Source organism: Squalius cephalus (assembly GCF_949319135.1).
Source record: "Squalius cephalus genome assembly, chromosome: 5".
Classification (NCBI taxonomy): domain Eukaryota; kingdom Metazoa; phylum Chordata; class Actinopteri; order Cypriniformes; family Leuciscidae; genus Squalius; species Squalius cephalus.
Window position 1 is genome coordinate 23,027,983 of NC_137126.1, and position 7,309 is coordinate 23,035,291.

At 36.2% G+C, this 7,309-nt stretch overlaps 1 protein-coding gene across 2 annotated transcripts in view; it reads right to left on the reverse strand.

The window, feature by feature from the left end:
* The window catches only part of sv2ca (synaptic vesicle glycoprotein 2Ca), a 35,703-nt gene extending 34,189 nt beyond the window's left edge, over positions 1-1,514 (reverse strand). For both annotated transcript variants that reach the window (XM_079872604.1, XM_079872603.1), the window contains exon 1: positions 1,356-1,514. The gene's annotated coding sequence lies outside the window, so the exon portion shown is untranslated. The remainder of the gene's footprint in view (positions 1-1,355) is intronic.
* Between the last annotated feature and the right edge of the window lie 5,795 nt (positions 1,515-7,309).

The following is a 7,309-nucleotide window of genomic DNA, read 5'->3' on the forward strand; positions in this document are numbered from 1 at the left end:
GAACCTTGAACACTACAGCAGCAGATTCTAATCTTAACATTGGACATGTGTTCCCAAATGCAATAACAAATAAATGGTTTATCTTTGAATTGGTCAGAGCATATAATGCAGCCTAATGATGAGGCTAATGCAGCTGAACTTTATGAAGGCAAAGATAAAAGACTGGTCAATGCGGCATCACTGATGAAGTGGTACTCAAGGATACAACCTTGAAACTATTGTAGTTGAATGAGTTTAAAGTGACTGAAATTAAAAGCTGCATTGGTCTCCACTTTTATAGAAAAAAACTGGCCACAATTGTTCTAAATCATTTTCTTTTTAAACGTGAAAATTTCAGCCAGTGGTCATCCATAATTTCAGAGAATCTTCAATATTTCTCTGGAAAACAGAGTTGTCTCGGTTTAACCCTTTAACTTTCAACCCAAAAATGTGGCAATAAAAATTTTGTTATTGGACAAAAATTACCCTTTTTTTTTAATCTAGATTAGAAGATATGAAACTCAATGAAAACCAGCCATTAACACTGCTCAATGTTTAAGTCTTTGACTCAAAATAAAGAACCAAAACGGATTTGGCTGTGGGCCTACGTAAAAAAAAAAAAAAAAAAAAAAAAAAAAAAATTAAAAAAAAACAATACATAAATAAAAAAACAATACATAAAAAAAAAATACATAAATAAAAAAACAGAAATAACTAGGTGAAAATACAGTCTGGGTTCTGTCAAAACAATACCACTTGCAACGAATGAGCTAATAAATATTGATAAAATAGTTATCAATAGGCTAAACTTAGATTTTCCATAATGGACCTAAAAATATTTATTTAATGTTTTCATTTGGCCTACATTAAAAAAGGATACAAATGATGTTACTTCTTGGGTGTCGTACATTTTTGTAATTTTCGTCTCTCCACAGTATCTGTCTCTGTGTCTCTGCAGTGCTCGTAGGCTATCGCCCGCGGCGCGCACTGCGCTCTATTCCAGCCACCGATCAGTCGCTTTCGCTCATGTCAAAACTGACTCTAGAGCAGCGCTTATCACCGGACACCCCCCCTCTAATAGTTCAATAAATGACTGAACATAATTTATTAATTAATGTTTCAATTATACACCTTCAATTATATCACTTTTAGTTTGGGTTCCTGCAAGTCCGAATAAATAATAAACTTTTGTTTCTTGAAAAGAAAAAACCTGAGCTGTCCATCATGCGGTTTTCACAGTCTCCTATCAACTGACAAACTATAAGTGCTAATAAGACGACCGTATAAGATTTGGATTCTTTTATTTCTTACTTCTACCGTAATAGAGCAAAATGGATTGTTATAAGGGGAATTAAGTCTTAAAAGATTTGACTCACCCTTTAGGGAGCTGATGAGATGTCGATGTTGGTTCTCCATTACGAGACTGCCGCCGCTGCTAATGAATAAACATTTATGGATCCTAAAGACATCATCCGGCAACTAAAGCAAGAGCTGACGGTGTTTTGCGCTGCAGCTCTGTCTCCGTCTGCAGTAGCTACTTGAAGAAAGAGGAGAGAGAGAGAGAGAGAGAGAGAGAGAGAGAGAGAGAGAGAGAGAGAGAGAGAGAGAGAGAGAGAGAGAGAGAAGGTAATAACGAATCACCGCGGTGTGACGTATGTCCTATTGAAAACATCTTTGCCAGATTTGAGAAACTAGCGTGCTATAGATGCACTCTCTCTCAGCATACTTAGCTAATGAAAGATTTACGCATCAAAAAATGAATGGGGCTTTAAAAAAATTAAATAAAGGACGCATTCTTTAAAGGCTTTTTCTGTTTATTCTTGTTTTGCCAAAACTATGATTTTTAATGCTATTATTGAATGGACCTGAGCTAACATGAACTATAATGTATTTTTATGAACTAGTGTTAACAAATATTAACGTATTGCTCTTTGTTAATACATTAAGTATGTTAACAAAATCTTATTGCAAAGTGTTACCCATATTTAATTTAGTTAATTTAGTTTGACCTCTCATCATAGTCAAAATTGTATGCATGAAATAAAGGGAATGTGTTTGCTGTGATAAACACATTCATTATCTCAGGCTTTTTCATAAGCCACCCTTGTTATTTAGTACTTTCTGGAACAATTACAAGATAGCATTATGTATGTCTGATTGACAGTGTAAACCAATCTGACAACATGGGATGAAAAACATCCAATTAAACAAATTGGGCCACATTATTATAAAAAGGCTACATAAAGTTAGAGCTTTGTTTCAATCAGACTTCAAGAACATGAGCTTTTCAAATGGAGGACTATTTGTTCACAACACATAGCCTATGCAAACATCAGATTATGGGTACTAGAACTAATTTATGACATATTTGAGTGCATACAATGCATTTTATTCTTTTGTTTGTTTTATACTAAGTCAGCGAATCAGTGTCCTCTGATTTCTTCTGTTGTGTGACCTTATGGTTCTGTTTCTCATTTATGACTAAGCCAAAGAGGATGATACTCATTTATAGCATGAACGACTGAAAGCCAAGGAGCACTTAACTTAATGAGCCACTGCGCAATTTGGAGGTCCTGCATTAGATCAGTGTGTCCTCAGTTGAGACTTCATCAGTGCAAATTCAGATAGTTAAATCTTTAAGAGTAAATGAAATTGAGTAAAATTTCATGTCACTTGTTATGACACAGAACCATATTGGATGACTGTTCTCATGCACGTGAGTCAGCATACCTACTTGAAATCTTTATAACTGTTCTAATATGTCATTATGTTTTCATTGGATTTTTACAAAGAATAGCAGAATATTCAGATTCAGTGTCTCACTCCTTAATCTGTAATCTCATTAAAGGGATAGTTCACCAAAAAATACAAATTCTATCATCATTTACTCACCCTCAAGTTGTTCTAAACCTGTATGAATTTCTTTCTTTTGCTGATATGAACACAAAAGAAGATATTTTGAAGAAATATGGGTAACCAAACAGTTGATGGGCCCCATTGACTTCCACAGTATGGAAAAAAAGGCTAGCAATAGCAAGCTAGCCCCCACTTGCCTTCTGAACACCCTCCATAGCCATACCCCCTTATATGATATGAGCGCGCACAGCAGAGTCTGCAAGTGCCACAAGAGATGCAGTCAAATAACTTCATGTCTCAAAGCAGGGCTTGACATTAACACCCCCAACCCGCCAAATGCGTGTGGATTTCAGCAGTGGCGTGTAATTCAGTCTCTCCTATACTAGCCACTTTGGCAGCTTGAATTTTATAGGCACACAATCCTGCCTCCCCTCACTCACTCGTTTCATTTGCACCGGATGAATATTGTTTGTGTTACAGGGCTTGAATTGGATTGACCGTATTGCGCATAATTTTGTGCTCACACCCAAAGTGTGTGGCACACATAAAGCAGCCAACCTCTCAGTTCTAACTTGAGTTATTTTTCACTGCTTATATATTGTGCTTAAACAGTCAAATACACACAAAATAATGTCAAAATGCCGGTCTTGGCGAGCATTCACATAAACACAGTCAGTTATGTTTTAAGTGAACATAAACAGTTGAAAAAGATAATGCATGTTTACTACAGTCTAAGTATAGCCTAATGGATCTGTGAGTCAGGTCTTAAAGAGACAGCAGCCTAATAAACCTGCTGCCAAATTATGAGATGATATTAAAAATATTTATATGGCAGTTTTTCCCCATGTTATTGATGTCAAAATTGTGGCCAGTGAAAATGCTGAATGGCTAGTAACTTTGGAAAACCACAGTGGCTGGTGAGCAAAAAAAGTTAGTGTCAAGCCCTGTCTCAAAGCACACAAAATTTCAATAATAATAAATGTAAAAAACGTATAGAGCTCTTACTTGTACCATCTGACTGCCGCATATTGTTGATAGTGTTGACATAGATATAGGTGAACCATATACGTGGTGTCACATTCGACGCTCCAGACACGTCGGCGAGCCCGCCATCTTGCAGCGGTCCGCGTGTCGTCACTCACAGTAAGAATCAATGATGCCACAACAACATTGTGCAGCTTCTGGTTGTGAAACTGTTGAGATTTAAATTTCCGAAGAAATGGGATAACCTTTAACAGGTGAGAATGTGTTGGTTTGTGTTTATATATGTATTAACTCAATATAATTTTTTTTTTTTACTATGGCACTTTTAATATTTGTACTTTTACTATTACAATTTTTTTATGTTGTGTTAGCTGACGCCTTTGTCATGTTGTGTTGTGTTAGTTCAGCAAAATAATCAAATATATTCATGCGTCTAACTATGGTTGCTCAGTCAACTTGCTCCCGAATGTTCACGGACTAGTTTTGACCGTTTCAATATGGCTGACGGTTTACATAGCCTATTGGCCCTGTTGCAATTTGCACACTTCTTTTGCACTCTCTGTCTTTTTAGACTTACAATGGCTGCCCGTGTGCGTGTCCGTTAAGTCTATGAGACCGTAGGGTGTCCCATTTGTCATTGTAGGTTTCAGAAGGTTGCTCGCCCCTTTTATGGTCGATATGCGCCCTCGATGCTCACTTTTGCAGAGCCTGCACTGAAGCGAGCTCTGCAGCAGACTTCTTCGCGACAGTCAAAGCGGCGTTACGTCACGAAAGTGCGGACTCGTATGAAATAATACGCAAGTGTTTAGGGTGCCATTTGGGACAGGGCCACGGCCCATTGAACCGGCCACTAACGAGGCATCTATGACGTGAACAGCTCTGACGGGAACGTCACGGGTTGCTATAATTTTTTGGTCATGAGACTTCAGAAGATACATGTTTTAATATTTAGATCACTATTATCGATTGCTATCAGGATGTGAAGAGAGTTTCAACCTAACCTACTCTACTTTTAATAAAGGAGCTTGACCACAAAAGACTCATCATGACAATAATAAAAACTAAGATGGGTTGTGTCATAATAACAGCTCAGTAGTCATTAGATTGGCCTCTCCATCTTACAAATGGAAGTTTAACCATTTTATCTAAAACTTCAAATAGATCAACTTACAATAATACATCATATATATACACACCAGCTTTATGTTTCCTCTTATAGCAAATGAATACAAATGATGCTGAATAAGAATTCACTTTGCACACTATTGCTTCAAACAAGAAATCATCATTGAATTTAAAACAGAAATGAAGAACTTTGAAATAAATCCTATAATTCACAACCTGTCTGCATGTCTTAGTTTTGAGCAATACCTCAAAGGCATTTTCTATTGCAGTGCTTCAGAGTAGAGCAGCTTTATGACAGCTGTTGCTGCCTATGAAGGATTCCCTGCATAATAATAGGGGAGTTCTGCATATGCTCTACATATCTGATCACATATTTCAAATATCCAAACTATTCAAAGTGCAAACCCTATAGCTGTAACATGAATTATGTGCATTGTTTTCTCTGTTGCCAAATATCCCCACATTTTTGGGTCCCCATGAAGAAAACAGCTAATATTCATACAGAATTATGTTTTTTTTTTTTTTTTATGTAAATGCAGAACATTTTCTGTGATAGGAAGGTTTAGGGTTAGGGGATAGAATATATAGTTTGTACAGTATAAACATTATTATGTCTATGGAAAAAGTCTCCATAAAACATGGTAGCAACTTGTGTGTGCATGTCCCAATTAAATGATTCACCGCAATTGTCATGAAAAATTTGAGAACAATTGAAGTTCGACAATTTTTTATAATGTCAAATGCAATGATTCCTTTAATTTGAAAGTTTCTAAAGGAAAATGTGTCAAAAAAGTGGAACTGAACTTGTGACATGGCTCATTATTCATTTCAGATACATTTGATTCAATTTATGCTCATTCATGCAGGAAAAATAATCTGTCCATCTAAGATCAAACTCTGCCGAGAAAGATAATAGACTTCTTTGTACAACACAATTACATGATCTTGAGAACCAATAAATGTCATTGAAACTGCTAACAGAAAAAGCTTTTTGCTACTCGATTAACCTCCTACTGTAACTCAACTCGTCTTCTGTCCTTTGTCAACAGTTTCTGCATCCTGAAGCCCGCAAATACCAAACAGAAACATCACAGGGGAGAAAGTTAATTTAATGGCTCGAGATATTGTCCTGGAACAAATTGAACCAGGTTGTGGGTATATAATGTGGGCCGACATTCAAGTGAGGGAAAACACAAACATGGTTGTGCTTCTCAGACTAAGATTCAGAAGCTGTATTTGAAATCAAGCTGCACATTTTATCAAGGTGGTGCAATAGAGCAATAATTTACACAGATTATGAGCCAAACTCTAAATAGCCCCTGTGTGTCCCTGTGTTATTCAATGCTGTAGGCTGAGAGTTGTAAACTAATCCACTGGGGTCGGTGTCAATGTTCTATGCAATTCAATGTTCAATGCAATTCTATACAAAGTTAAATGTTCTATGCAAAGGAAAAGCTAGGCTAACCACTTTTGTAAATGATATTCTAGTTCCTTTCAATTCTCTTTAAGCTAGGGCCTCAGAAAATCAGTAATCAGGGTACATATAGGCCTATATTGTGTTTTGTAGTGTATTAACGTTACATGTCTAAATCTAGCCTACCTTTTGAAATCAAAAAAGCCTTGAAGTTATTGTAGTCATCAGAGAGTAGGCTAAGTAAGTATCCACTCAGAAGGCTCTTCTGGTGGCCGAATTATGAAGCACTCCAACACATACCTGCAGGGTTTAGGATGAAACAGTGCAGTGCTTTCATTCATGAAGATCACTGCATTATAAGTTCTGATTCATTCATTAAATTCACAAGCTTCAGTTGCCGCTATGATTCTTGATGCTTTAATGTTATGATACATAGGCTAAGCTATCTATTTGGCCTTAGAATTTCCATTGATTTTCTTCTCTGATTTCCTTTATTTATTTCTAAGTTGATGACTAAATTAGAAGGGTCCAAAAGTCTGAGATCACATTGCAAATATGTTATTCAAAATCTATTTGAAACCTGGAAATACTCATAAAGATAATGGATTAAAACAAAATAAATGTAACATTGAAATAAATAAATGTAGAAATATCTATGGATACACACTATTCTAGATTGCTAATTAAATTAAGTGATTTTTTTAAAAAAACGGCAATTTTACCCTTTAAAGAAAATAAAAGAAACATTCAAAATGCCTATTTTTTATGACTGCACTGTTTTTGCCGTTGTGAGTGTCTGTGAGATACATGTCAACAGAACGATACAACTGAGTGGATACAACCGACGTTTCCGCGTATCTGTTACCACGGAAACATTCTACCCAATCACAATAGCTAAGATTGACGTGCCAAATTTTCAACCAATCAAATAGACTTTTACTCTTGCGGCTA